Source organism: Pteropus alecto, unplaced genomic scaffold (genome assembly GCF_000325575.1).
Source record: "Pteropus alecto unplaced genomic scaffold, ASM32557v1 scaffold87, whole genome shotgun sequence".
NCBI lineage: Eukaryota > Metazoa > Chordata > Mammalia > Chiroptera > Pteropodidae > Pteropus > Pteropus alecto.
Window position 1 is genome coordinate 4573045 of NW_006443225.1, and position 7269 is coordinate 4580313.

Genomic DNA, 7269 nt, shown 5'->3' on the forward strand with positions numbered 1-7269 from the left:
GGCTTCCTCCTACAGCGCAGCGCTGAGCCGAGAGCTTGAGACAGCCCTGATCCTGCTCACCTGAGGCAAAGCTGTCTTCGTTCCCATCGCTGGCTGTCTGCCCGCCTGACATCATGCGCAAACTCTGTGATGTCCCCCTCCTGGCGGTAACAAATTGTCCTCCTCCACTCTTCCCTCCAGACTTGTCCAGTTTGCAGCGCCACCTGGAGGAAAGCGCCCTAGCACAGTACATACTCATTTGTCAGAATGATTTTCACACGTTTCGTGCTGCCCCACCAGTGTTCCTCCGCACGCGGCGCGAGAGCCTCTGGGGTAGATAGACGTATATTTCTCCGCCCACAGCCGCCGCGTCACCAGACGGTAAAGGCTGGCCTCTCTCTGCACTCATTCTAGCATTTCCTACCTGGCCTCTAGTCCAATGCAGTAGATGTCTCAAAAGAACAAGGCTTAAAGGGGTTGCAGAAAAAGAGTGGAAATGGTTTACCTAACACGTGGAAAATTTAAAGCAAAGTGATGGAAACCAAGGGCAGAGATGTTCTACTAAGTACCATTTGAAGACCTGCCCTAGCCAACTGAAAGAATAAGCAAAAAATGCCTGGAGTGCTGGAATCAAATGTTTAAGTGTTATTAGGAAAAGTCTGTGATTTCAAAAAATACAAAGCGATAGTGTTGTTGACAAAAAAAGATTATTTCGTTGTATAGCTTGGAGCTGGTGGCTGACGGCAACGCGAGGTCAGAAAAGAGAAGATTCTCCTCTCAGAATTGTAGATGGTGAGGGATTTCACCAGGTGAAAGAAACAAGGCACACGGTTTAGTAACTGAGGAAATTCAGGCCTTGAAAGGGTGGTCGTTTGGACTTAATGCTTCTAGACGGTTGGTTCTCCGATTTCTTAGTTTCTGTTGAACTTATACACATTTAGTCTATTTTTTGATAATTGCTTTTGTTACTCATTTACTTTTTCACTTTTGTTACTCTCCTTTTGCATTTTTTACAAGTTATTTTCAGTATAAAAAGAGTTAATAAAAGTGACTGTGCATTGGAATGAGAAGGAAAAGAGAAAATGTTGAAAAACATGGCATCTTAATTAAAATGAGTAAATTAATGTCTTCCAAATGGACTAGCATCGCTGCTTTTAACCCACAGAACTAAGCATTACTTATGAATACATTTTGCTTCCAGGTATAATTTTTGTGATAACCACAATATTGTTAACTATTTGTGATATATATGAAGGAAATGATAAGTTTCATGCAACGCTGTTGGTTAAAAACTTCTCAGGCAGAGGGAAGTGCAGACGTGTGAATGCGCACAGCTGGTTTGGAGGGGCTGCCGTTGTTCTGCTTGGCTCAACCCAGGGGTGTGAGGGAGGACAGGATGGAGGATTAGACTAGAGTGTGCACTCCCCCACAGACCACTTCTCAGGAGCCAGACGAGAAGCCCAGAATCGTCCTCAGCTCACCTGCCCTTCCCCTCCACATCCACTTCGTCTCCAAGATGGCTCAGTGTGCCTCTTAAGCATCTCTTGAAATCGTCTGCACTTCTCTCCATCCTCAAAGAATGAAAATGTGTCTTTTAACGTGAATGAAAAGTATCTTTTTGCCTTTATTTAACCGTCTCGAATTCTCTAAGGAATTTGACCGGGGATCCCTCTCATAACTATATGCTTGGTTTTCCCCACTTAAGAACAGAGAAACCGCCTGGTCACTAAAGTAAAAATGCGGTTTCACATGACAATGTTAACTTGAATTTTTTTACAAATGTAAAGGAGTTGAACTCAAAATATAAGTAGTTGTAAGTAGGTATGATTATTATTCAAATTTCAGAGATGAGAAACCTGAGGCACCAGAAGGTACAGTAATCTGCCCAAGGCCACCCAGTCATTGTGAGGCAGAGTCAGGATTCAGACCCAGAGGCAGTGCCATAATGGGCCACCGCCTAAGTTCGTTGTCTCCCCTCCCGGGACAGCTCTGACTGGACTGGGCTGTCTGCAGCCGCTCTCAGCCTGTCCTCACTCCCGTCTTTTATGCCCTCTCTGCAGCCAGGGGATTTTTTTAAAGATACAAATCTGCCCATGTCACGAATGCTTCATTACTCTGTAGTGTTCTCCCATTACTCTGTATAAAATCCAAATTCCATCAGTCCTTTCTCTTCACTCCAGTAGGTCTTTCACTGTGGTCCCCCAGCACCTTGCACATCCATCACGTGTCTTGTAAGTGTCTTGAATGTACTGTGGCCTCAAGTCCAGAGCTGCTGTGATGATGGATGCCCCATCTTTCATGCCTTTCTTCACTCCGGCTCTTCCCCGCCTCCCCGTTTCTTCATCTCACTACTGAGAAGTGGTTTGTGGGGAGTCTTTTGTGACAGTCCTGCCACATTTATCTTCAACATTGTTCAATTACTATTCATCATGTATATTTTGAATCTTTTCTAAATTGCCATGACTTTCCTGTTTATTTACATCTTACACGTAATTACGCAGTCAATAGGCACTAATCGATTGAACACAGCCCATAATTCAGTAAGCACTCTTGTATTTTGAGTTCATCTTCCTTACATTTGTAAAGAATTCAAAAGTTGACATTGTCATGTAGTGGCCAGGCTGTTTCTCTCCTCTTAAGTGGGAAAAACCAATCATATAGTTATAAGACGGACCCCCAGTCAAGTTGAAATCTTATGCTAAAGTCAGTAAACACAAGTACTATCAGCAAAAATAAAAAAGGAACGGTGGGTGGGGGGGCGTTTCGTTTATATTGTAAATGTTTTGTGATCAGACATGTTAGGAAACTAGAAGAATTTGTTTTTCAAGAACTCTTTTTTTTTTTTTTTAACCTCAAAAGTAAATTGCTTCTTTTGCTGTTTGCCTCCAAGAATGTTTGAGCTGAAGACATTTTCAAGTTCACCAAATTCAACACATTCATTTCCATACATAAGATCAAGACCCGGAGATGTTAAGTGACTTAGGGTTGAATATGACTCTCTCTTTAAAACATTACTACTACCTTTTTTCTGCCAGAACACACAGAAGCAAGGTGTGACCAGTTTTCACAACTTAAGAAGCTTTCTGTGGGTAAATCTGAGGTTGTGTCCATCCCAGGTCCTTGCTCTAATTCCAGTGCTTTCTTCCTACTTAAAATTTAAAGATTAATTCAGCATTAACTATCTTTTTTCTCTCTCTCTACTTACCAGAAGCACTTGGCCCACAGTGTTTTATAATAGTGAATTTTAAAATCAGGAGAGTTTCAGGCCACAGTCACCCATGATCTGCCTGACCTCACAGGCATCGAGGTACATGTTGCCTACATTATAGGAACTTTGGCTTTAAACACTTTTCACATAAACTGTGTGTATTCAGGCTCATTTTCTCTTCCTTGCTGCACCCAGGGTTGCATGTGCTCTTAGACCCAGTGTGCCGGCTCTGCCCAGTGTTCCGTGTCGGCCCAGGGCCCTGGTCTTCACTGCCCCTGTGAGGAGCTGGCAGAGTCGAAGTTAGAAGGATTCAGGTTTTAAGTTTCAAGTTCTCTGGGATTGCTATTTTTGTGCCCCAAAAGCCCCAGACTTTCACTCATTTAGGAGACAAGAAAGCTTGGCTCCGTTCCTCTGTGCCAGAAGCATTTCCGTCCTAATCTGATGCTCGCAAGTAAAGGAGTGAGCTTCCTTCCCTTCCCCCTTGCCACTCAAAGGCTAGACCAGCTTCCTAGGCATCAGTAGGGACCTATGAGAAGTGCAGAATCCAGGGTCCCACCCAAAACCTACTCTGCATTTTAAGGAGATCCTCAAGGGTGTGCAGGCACATTAAAGTTTGAGAAGCACCTCTAAGGTGAGTGAATGAACCATTTCTTGGTCTCTGTGCCCTCTGTCCCCGGCTGGGTCTGTATCACATCCGCCCCACACAGACCAGGACTCCCACACAGACAAAGTGACCTGTCTGGCCCCCTCCTGCACCCAGCGGGAGCCAGCAGGGCTCTGTCCTGTGACCACTCCCAGGCCAGGTTGCCGTTGAGTTCATGTCTACCCTGATTCCTTGACTCTGCCAAGTTTTATTCTCCAAACCTTTTTATCCTTCTGTGAAATTTTCAAATGGATATTAAGTGGGGTAGAATTAGCCCAAATGGTTCAGGAATGGAAGTTTCTCCCTCAGGCTGTGTCCTCTCTCCTCAGTCATACGTCAGGGATCAGGAGGGGTTGTACAATTACTTTTGTTTATGAAACTCTACACGAATGAGACTAATTTTCTTTCCCTGAAACAAGACGAAGAAGAACTAGAAGCCCCTCCTGACCTGCTCCCCTCGGTGCCCAGCCTCACATAAGAGGTGCGTCCAGGTGGCAGGGGCCGGTGGCAGGGCTGAGTCAGCACAGGGGCCTGTCCCACGGTGCTCCCTGAACACAAGGTTATCACATTGGTGACATGGAGATGTAGCTTCAGGTTTCCAGGTGTGTCATTTACCATTTGACTGGTCCTTTAGAACGTACTTTAAATACATTATACAAAGTCTGCACTACAGAACTCTGGGACTATACAGCTCAGGCCCAGCCAACACTACTTAAACATCAAAAAGTAAAAGAACAGAAGTTAAGGATTGTGTAAGTATTGAGAGAAGGAGCGGCCTAATCTTCCTGGACTGTTTTCGAAGTCGCTTTAGTTCGTTGGCTAAAACAGGTAGAAAACCTGGAATGTGCCTCGTTGTCCTGCAGCAACCACCAGTTTCCACCGCGTCTTCTGTGGCTTTCGATTCTTCCAATAAGATGCTTTTTTTTTTTTTTTACCTCCTCAAAAAGTTCAAACTAAAAGTTTTAAACTCTGACCACAGTCATTTCTAAACATCGTCAGCATGTTCAAATTAGTAGGGAAATTGGGGATGACAGAGAAGAGAGGGGGAGGGGCAGAATCCAGAGGAAATGAAGTGTCAAGTAGTTCCAGATAAGTAATATTTTTCTAACATAAGCCTTTCATACTGGCTTTATGTCTTAAAACTTCGTCACTGCTTCCTAAGTTACATATGGAGTGCCCGGAGGAGCCATCTCGAGGGTATCTGCCTTCCTCTATTTACCCATTTTCATGCCGCCTCTTCCATGAAGAAAGTGTGAAAGGAAGACAGTGAGCTCGCTGAGGAACACATCCTAGAAGACAGACAGGTTTTCCTCAGTCACGCTGAGTTGGGAGTCGTGATTTTTATTTAGTGCTCGATACGGTACCAGAGCCATCCTGGGAAGTCAGGTCAGTAGCGGTAGAAGTTTCCGGCTTTTAGCCCGGATGCCATGGCCTGAGAAGGCGGCGATGCGGGCCGTCACGAGCTTAATGCCAGTGGGCGTTGTAGGTTAACTCGTCATTCAAAGGACATGTTCCTAAGAACAGCAAATTCAGGAGCCACAGAAAAGGTCAGTCAGGGGCTAATATTCCTAGATGTCATTTTGAAATTGGAAGTCACTTACTCATTGTTAGCGCCTCAGAACATGATCTTAGGCAAAGAAGGGATAGTAGGAATTAGATCCAGTCACCTCATGTCGTCGGTGAAGAGACAAGGCACCCGAAGAAGAGGTACAAGCTCTGTCCCCTGTCGGCCCACTGGGCCATCTCTTCCTGCTTGCTAGAGGATTGCTGTGGTCCTTGGGCACCAAACGTCTTTCATTCTTCCCCTGAACCTTCTGGTCCCCTCCGTGAACGAATTTTGGAAGCTGCAGAGGTCATCGTGAAGATGTCACACTCGCTTAGGGGAGCATCGCCGGTCGGGGGGCAGCCCTTTTTCAAGCACAGTGGTGTTGCTTCCCAGCCCAGGCGCTGCTGGCCTCTCTGCGGCCAGCGCCTTAGTGGAAGGGGGCCTGGGTCATTTCCCAGTGAGGTGAACACACAGTGGCAGGAGAGCAGACCCAGAGGCTCTGTGGGGCAATCGTTGCTCCTCTTCTGGCATTTCATTCAAAATGTAGTCAGAGCAAAAAGGAACAATCTCGCTTAATCTTCAGGAGAGGTGGTGGTTTTTTAAACTAAATTGAAGTATTATAATAGAAGCACACAATTAAAGGAAATCATTATGTAGGAATTGCCTTGGGGCTTCTCAAATCGTTCACAGGAAAATATTTTTATTAGAACAAATCCTTTTGCAGATTAATGAAATTGTCTCTAATAAAACACGGCAATGGGTGTGTTTAGAGATTTAGAGTTTCAAATGATAAGAGAAATATCAGCCAGCCCTCCCTCCACAGTTGTTATTAATGGACACTTCATTTTCTTAGTGGGAGCGCAGGTGATTTTGTAATAATACCACTTTATTTTGTAAATTAGCTATTTGACATGTCAGGTGAATACATGCTCTCTTAATATCCCTAATTATAACCAAAGATGTTAAGAAGGTCTTTAACCAGTTACTTTGGAATGCGGGTACATTCTCTGCCAGCAGCAACAGGCAGAGAGAGTTGTTGCCAGGGCTCCAAGAGAGGAATGCTACATTGTGTGGTGTATCAAGTAGAAAAACTCCCTATGGATTTATATTGGAAGATTGATAAGTGTTTCATTTTAGTGATTTTGGTTGGGGGGGTTGGGGTGGGGATAGTCAAGCTCAGAAAGCATGAATTAGTCCCATGAATGTTTAGCTATTAATACAAGTTTTCTGTACAGTAACATACTTAGGTATGATTAACTTCTTAAGATTTCGTTCTTAGTTCTCTAGAGGATTGGGGAAAGCACATTCTACAAAGAAACTTTAGTTTCTGCTCATTAAACGTGAAAAATTATGGAGCATTTAAAATTGTCTATTTCTGTGGTTAATATGGAAGTATTCTACTTTGTTTTTTTAATTAAAAAATAAGCTAATATTTAATGGGATGAACTCCATAAGCATTCTTGTTTTGGGGAGAATGTTTTCAAATATATTGGTTGGCAAAAATAAGACAACTGAAACATCTTGACTTCTAAAAAATTTTTTTTCATCTTTACTGCTAATTCTACTTGCCCATCTTTTTAGTTTTTGAAAAGTTAAGAAGTGCTCATTTCAAGTGCTATTGAGAGATGATGGGTAGTAAAGAAGTCAGTTTTGCTTCATTGCAAAGGACCTTAGAGCCTAAAGCAGATAGTGATTCTTAGGGACACAGAGGCATTTAATGAACTGGGAACCGGGTTTGGGAAAACCCTATAAGCAATGCCCACCGGCCGCGATCAGAGGCACTTCCCACCAATCGGGAGGCCTCTGGAGGAGTCCACGCGTGGGAAATGTCGGCCCCTTTCATCTCCCAAACCCCGGCCTCTGCCTGCTGCGTGCCGGGCGGGCGCGGGCTCG

The 7269-nt window shown here is 44.2% G+C and overlaps 1 protein-coding gene across 10 annotated transcripts in view; it reads left to right on the forward strand.

The window, feature by feature from the left end:
* Nucleotides 1–7269, forward strand: part of FAM110B (family with sequence similarity 110 member B) — a 159478-nt gene that overhangs the window by 97245 nt on the left and 54964 nt on the right. The window lies entirely within an intron of this gene.